Source organism: Arachis ipaensis, chromosome B5 (assembly GCF_059453495.1).
Source record: "Arachis ipaensis isolate K30076 ecotype BB chromosome B5, ASM5945349v1, whole genome shotgun sequence".
NCBI lineage: Eukaryota > Viridiplantae > Streptophyta > Magnoliopsida > Fabales > Fabaceae > Arachis > Arachis ipaensis.
Window position 1 is genome coordinate 54,855,782 of NC_142440.1, and position 6,791 is coordinate 54,862,572.

Here is a 6,791-nt window from a genome sequence, read left to right on the forward strand (position 1 = left end):
TTGTTGGTATGAAGCAAGCTATGGTCACCTTGTAAATCTCAGTCAGGCAGATATAAAATAGTTATGGAGTTTTCAAACATAAATAATAAATAGATAGAAAATAAGGATAGAAACACTTATTTATATCATTGGTGAGAATTTCAGATAAGTGTATAGAGATGCTTTCGTTCCTCTGAACCTCTGCTTTCCTGCTGTCTTCATCCAATCAATCCTACTCCTTTCTGTGGCTGGCTTTATATAAGGACATCACCGTTGTCAATGGCTACTTTTTATCCTCTCTAGAAAATGGTCCGATGCGCTGTCACTGCATGGCTAATCTTCTGGAGGCATCACCCTTGTCAATGGCTGCATCCCATCCTCTTGTGAAAATGGTCCAAATGCTCTGTCACAGCATGGCTAATCATCTGAGGTTCTCGATCATACTGGAATAGGATTCACCCTCCTTTTGCGTCTGTCAATACGCCCAACACTCGCGAGTTTAAAGTTCGTCACAGTCATTCAATCCCAGAGTCCTACTCAAAATACCACAGACAAGGTTTAGACTTTTCGGACTCTCATGAATGCCGCCATCAATCTAGCTTACACCACGAAGATTCTGATTAAAAGATCCAAGCGATACTCATTCAATCGAAGGTAGAACGTAAGTGGTTGTCAGGCACGCGTTCATAGGGAATGATGATGATTGTCACGTTCATCACATTCATGTTGAAGTGCGAATGAATATTTTAGAAGCGGAATAAGTTGAATTGAATAGAAAAACAGTAGTACTTTGCATTAATTCATGAGGAACAGCAGAGCTCCACACCTTAATCTATGGAGTGTAAAAACTCTACCGTTGAAAATACATAAGTGAAAGGTCCAGGCATGGCCGAATGGCCAGTCCCCATGATCTAAGAACCAGGCATCCAAAGATGATCCAAAGATATCTAATACAATAGTAAAAAGTCCTATTTATACTAAACTAGTTACTAGGGTTTACAGAAGTAAGTAATTGATGCATAAATCCACTTTCGGGGCCCACTTGGTGTGTGTTTGGGCTGAGCTTGAATGTTACACGTGCAGAGGCTCTTTCTGGATTTGAACGCCAGGTTGTAACGTATTTCTGGCGTTCAACTCTGGTTTGTGACGTGTTTCTGGCGTTTAACTCCAAACAGCAGCGTAAAACTGGCGTTCAACGCCCTTTTACGTCATCTAAACGCGATGAAAGTATGGACTATTATACATTGCTGGAAAGCCTTGGATGTATACTTTCTAACGCAATTAGAAGCGCACCATTTGGAGTTCTGTAGCTCTAAAAAATTTACTTTGAGTGTAAGGAGGTCAGAATCCAACAGCATCAGCAGTCTTTCTTCCACCTCTGAATCTGATTTTTGCTCAAGTCCCTCAGTTTCAGCTAGAAAATACCTGAAATCACAGAAAAACACACAAACTCATAGTAAAGTCCAGAAATTTGAATTTAACATAAAAATTAATGAAAACATCCCTAAAAGTACCTAGATTCTACTAAAAACATACTAAAAACAATGCCAAAAAGCATATAAATTATTCGCTCATCACAACACCAAACTTAAATTGTTGCTTGTCCCCAAGCAACTGAAAATCAAATAGGATAAAAAGAAGAGAATATACTATAAATTCCAAACTATCAATGAAACATAGCTCCAATCAGATGAGCGGGACTTGTAGCTTTTTGCCTCTTGAATAGTTTTGGCATCTCACTTTATCCATTGAAGTTCAGAATGATTAGCATCTATAGGAACTCAGAGTTCAGATAGTGTTATTGATTCTCCTAGTTCAGTCTGATGATTCTTGAACACAGCTATTTTATGAGTCTTGGCCGTGGCCCTAAGCACTTTGTTTTCCAGTATTACCACCGGATACATAAATGCCACAGACACATAACTGGGTGAACCTTTTCAGATTGTGACTCAGCTTTGCAAAAGTCCCCAATTAGAGGTGTCCAGGGTTCTTAAGCACACTCTTCTTTTGCTTTGGATCTTGACTTTAACCGCTCAGTCTCAAGTTTTCACTTGACACCTACACGCCACAAGCACATGGTTAGGGACAGCTTGGTTTAGCCGCTTAGGCAAGGATTTTATTCCTTTAGGCCCTCCTATCCACTGTTGCTCAAAGCCTTGGGATCCTTTTTATTTACCCTTGCCTTTTGGTTTTAAGGGTTATTGGCTTTTTGCTCTTGCCTCTTGGTTTTAAGAGCTTTTGGCTTTTTCTGCTTGCTTTTTCTTCTTTTTTTTTTTCGCCTATTTTTTTTTCTGCAAGCTTTGTTCTTTGCTGCTTTTTCTTGCTTCAAGAATCACTTTTATGATTTTTCAGATTATCAAATAACATGTCTCCTTGTCATAATTCTTTCAAGAGCCAACATATTTAACATTCTTGAACAACAACTTCAAAAGACATATGCACTGTTCAAGCATTCATTCAGAAAACAAGAAGCATTGTCACCACATCAATATAATTAAGCTAAGTTCAAGGATAAATTCGAAACTCATGTACTTCTTGTTCTTTTGAATTAAAACTTTTTTCATTTAAGAGAGGTGAGGGATTCATAGGACATTCATAACTTTAAGACAAAGTTACTAAATACTAATGATCATGTAATGAAGACACAAACATAGATAAGCACTTAACATAGAAAACGAAAAATAGAGAAAGTAAGAACAAGGAATGAGTCCACCTTAGTGATGGTGGCGTTTCCTTCTTGAGGAACCAATGATGTCCTTGAGGTCTTCTATGTCTCTTCCTTGTCTTTGTTGCTCCTCCCTCATTGCTTTTTGATCTTCTCTAATTTCCTGAAGGATGATGGAGTGCTCTTGATGTTCCACCCTTAATTGTCCCATGTTGGAACTTAATTCTCCTAGGGAGGTGTTGATTTGCTCCCAATAGTTTTGTGGAGGAAAATGCATTTGAGGCATCTCCGGGATCTCATGGTGATGAGCTTGAAAGGGACCTCGGGGATCACCTTCTTCTTGGCCACAACATCATAGAAGTGGTCTTGATGAGCTTTGGAGATGAATCTTTCCATCTCCCATGACTCAGAGGTGGAAGCTTTTATCTTCCCTTTCCCTTTTCTAGAGGATTCTCCGGTCTTGGGTGCCATCAATGGTAATGGAAAAACAAAAAGCTTATGCTTTTACCACACCAAACTTAGAATATTTCTCGTCCTCGAGCAAGAGAAGAAAGAATAGATGAAGAAGAAGAAGAGAATATGGAGGAGAGGGGAGAGGGGTGTATTCGGCCAAGAAGGGGAAGAGAGGGTTGTGTTGTGTGAAAATGAAGAAGAATGGAGGGCTTTATATAGGGAAGGGAGGGGGGTAAGGTTCGGCCATAAGGGTGGGTTTTGGGTGGAAAATGATTTTGAATTTTGAAGGTAGGTGGAGTTTATGAAGTAGGTTTATGGGGAAAAGTGGATGGATGTGATGATAGGGAAGAGAGATTGAGGTGATTGGTGAAGAGTTTTGGGGAAGAGTGTTTATGGGATTGTGTGAAAGAGGGGTGAGAAGAAGTGAGTGGAGGTAGGTGGGGATCCTGTGGGGTCCACAGATCCTGAGGTGATCCTGTGGGTCCACAGATCCTGAGGTGTTCAAGGATTTACAACCTTGCACCAAATTGGGCATGCAAAATGCCCTTGCACACAACTCTGGGCGTTCAGCGCCAGATTGGTGCTTGTTCTGGGCGTTGAACGCCCATTTGTTGCCCATTTCTGGCGTTGAACGCCAGAACCATGCTTGTTCTGGGCGTTCAGCGCCAGCTCTTCTCTAGGGTGCAATTCTGGCATTCAAACGCCCAGATGCTGCCCATTTTGGGTGTTCAGCGCCAGAACCATGCTCTGTTCTGGCATTGAACGCCAACCAGATACTTCTTACTGGCGTTTAAACGCCAGTAAGGTCTTCCTCCAGGGTGTGATTTTTCTTCTGCTGTTTTTGATTCCGTTTTTATTTTTTATATTTATTTTGTGACTCCACATGATCATGAACCTAATAAAACATGAAAGAACAAGAAAAATAAAATTAGATAAATAAAAATTGCGTTGCCTCCCAACAAGCGCTTCTTTAATGTCAATAGCTTGACAGTGGGCTCTCATGGAGCCTCACAGATGTTCAAAGCATTGTTGAGACTTCCCAACACCAAACTTAGAGTTTGGATATGGGAGTTCAACACCAAAGTTAGAGTTTGGTTGTGGCCTCCCAACACCAAACTTAGAGTTTGACTGTGGGGGCTCTGGTTGACTCTGTTTTAAGAGAAGCTTACTGTGCCTCTTTTCCATGTTTACAGAAGGGTAACCTTGAGTTGTAAACACAAGGGAGTCCTCATTCAATTGAAGGACTAATTCACCTCTGTCAGCATCAATTACAGCTCTTGTTGTGGCTAGGAAAGGTCTTCCAAGGATGATGGATTCATCCTCATCCTTCCCAGTATCAAGGATTATGAAATCAGCAGGGATGTAAAGGCCTTCAACCTTTACTAACACGTCCTCTACTTGTCCATAAGCCTGTTTTCTTGAATTGTCTGCCATCTCTAATGAGATTTTAGTAGCTTGCACCCTAAAGATTCCCAGTTTCTCTATTACAGAGAGGGGCATGAGGTTTATCCCTGAACCAAGGTCACACAGAGCCTTTTCAAAGATCATGTTACCTATGGTACAAGGTATTACGAACTTTCCAAGATCCTGTTTCTTCTGAGGCAATGTCAGTTGATCCAGATCACTTAGTTCATTGGTGAACAAGGGAGGTTCATCTTCCCAAGTCTCAATACCAAATAATTTTGCATTCAGCTTCATGATTGCACCAAGGTACTTGGTAACTTGCTCTTCAGTAACATCCTCATTCTCTTCAGAAGAGGAATATTCATCAGAGCTCATGAATGGTATAAGGAGGTTTAATAGAATCTCTATGGTCTCTAAATGAGCCTCAGATTCCTTTGGTTCCTCAGAGGGAAACTCCTTATTGATCACTGGACGTCCCAGGAGGTCTTCCTCACTGGGATTCACGTCCTCAACCTCCGTTACTGGTTCAGCCATGGTAATTAATTCAATGGCCTTGTACTCTCCTTTTGGATTTTCTTCTGTATTGCTTGGGAGAGTACTAGGAGGGATTTCAGTGATCCTTTTACTTAGCTGGCCCACTTGTGCCTCCAAATTTCTAATGGAGGACCTTGTTTCATTCATGAAACTTACAGTGGCCTTAGATAGATCAGAGACAAAGTTTGCTAAATTAGAGGTATTTTGTTCAGAGTTCTCTGTCTGTTGCTAAGTGGATGATGGAAAAGGTTTACTATTGTTAAACCTATTTCTTCCACCATTATTAAAGCCTTGTTGAGGCTTTTGTTGATCCCTCCATGAGAAATTTGGATGATTTCTCTATGATGAGTTATAGGTGTTTTCATAAGGTTCACCTAAGTAATTTACCTCTGCTATTGCAGGGTTTTCAGGATCATAAGCTTCTTCTCCACAATATGCCTCTTGAGTACTGTTGGATGCAGCTTGCATTCCATTCAGACTCTGAGAAATCATATTGACTTGCTGAGTCAATATTTTATTCTGAGCCAGTATGGCATTCAGAGTATCAATTTCAAGAACTCCCTTCTTCATAGGCGTCCCATTACTCACAGGATTCCTCTCAGAAGTGTACAAGAACTGGTTATTAGCAACCATGTCAATGAGTTCTTGAGCTTCTGCAGGCGTTTTCTTTAGGTGAATGGATCCACCTGTAGAAATATCCAATGACATTTTAGCCAATTCAGATAGACCATCATAGAATATGTCCAGGATGGTCCATTCTGAAAGCATGTCAGAAGGACACTTTTTGGTCAGTTCTTTGTATCTCTCCCAAGCTTCATAGAGGGATTCACCTTCTTTCTGTCTAAAGGTCTGAACATCCACTCTAAGCTTACTCAGCTTTTGAGGAGGAAAGAACTTGGCTAAGAAAGCCCTGACCAGCTTATCCCAAGAGTTCAGGCTATCCTTAGGTTGAGAGTCCAACCATATTCTAGCTCTGTCTCTCACAGCAAAAGGGAAAAGCATGAGCTTGTAGACTTTAGAATCTACTCCATTATTCTTAACAGTATCACATATCTGCAAGAATTCAGTTAAGAACTGAAAAGGATCTTCAGATGGAAGTCCATGAAACTTGCAGTTCTGCTGCATCAGAAAAACTAATTGAGGTTTAAGCTCAAAATTGTTTGCTCCAATGGCAGGAATGGAGATGCTTCTTCGATGTAAATTGGAATTAGGTGCAGTAAAGTCACCAAGCATCCTCCTTGCATTATTATTATTTTCGGCTGCCATCTCCTCTTCTTGTTCGAAAATTTCTGAAAGGTGCTTGCTGGATTGTTGTAATTTAGCTTCTCTTAGTTTCCTCTTCAGAGTCCTTCCAGGTTCTGGATCTGCTTCAACAAGAATATTCTTGTCCTTGCTCCTGCTCATATAAAAAAGAGGGACAGAAAAATAATAATAATAGGGATCCTTTTTACCACAGTATACAGGTCCCTGTGTGAGTAGAAGAAAAGAAGAAGAAAAAAATTCGAACACAGATGGAGGAGGGGGTTCGAATTTGGGTGAGATGAAGTGTTAGTAGATGAATAAATAAATAGAGGGAGATGAGAGAGAAGGAGAATTTTCGAAAATAATTTTTGAAAAAGAGTTAGTGATTTTCGAAAATAGTTTTTGAAAATGGTTAGTAATTTTTCAAAAATTAAAATCAAAAAATAAAATAATTAGTTAATTAAAAAGAAATTTTGAAAAAGAGGAAGATATTTTCGAAAATTAGAGAGAGAGA

At 40.0% G+C, this 6,791-nt stretch overlaps 1 non-coding gene across 1 annotated transcript; it reads left to right on the forward strand.

Moving 5' to 3' along the window:
• Positions 1–5,797: 5,797 nt before the first annotated feature.
• On the forward strand, positions 5,798–5,905 carry LOC148564230 (small nucleolar RNA R71). The gene has a single exon (XR_015885390.1). It is a non-coding gene; the product is annotated as a small nucleolar RNA R71 (small nucleolar RNA).
• Positions 5,906–6,791: the final 886 nt, after the last annotated feature.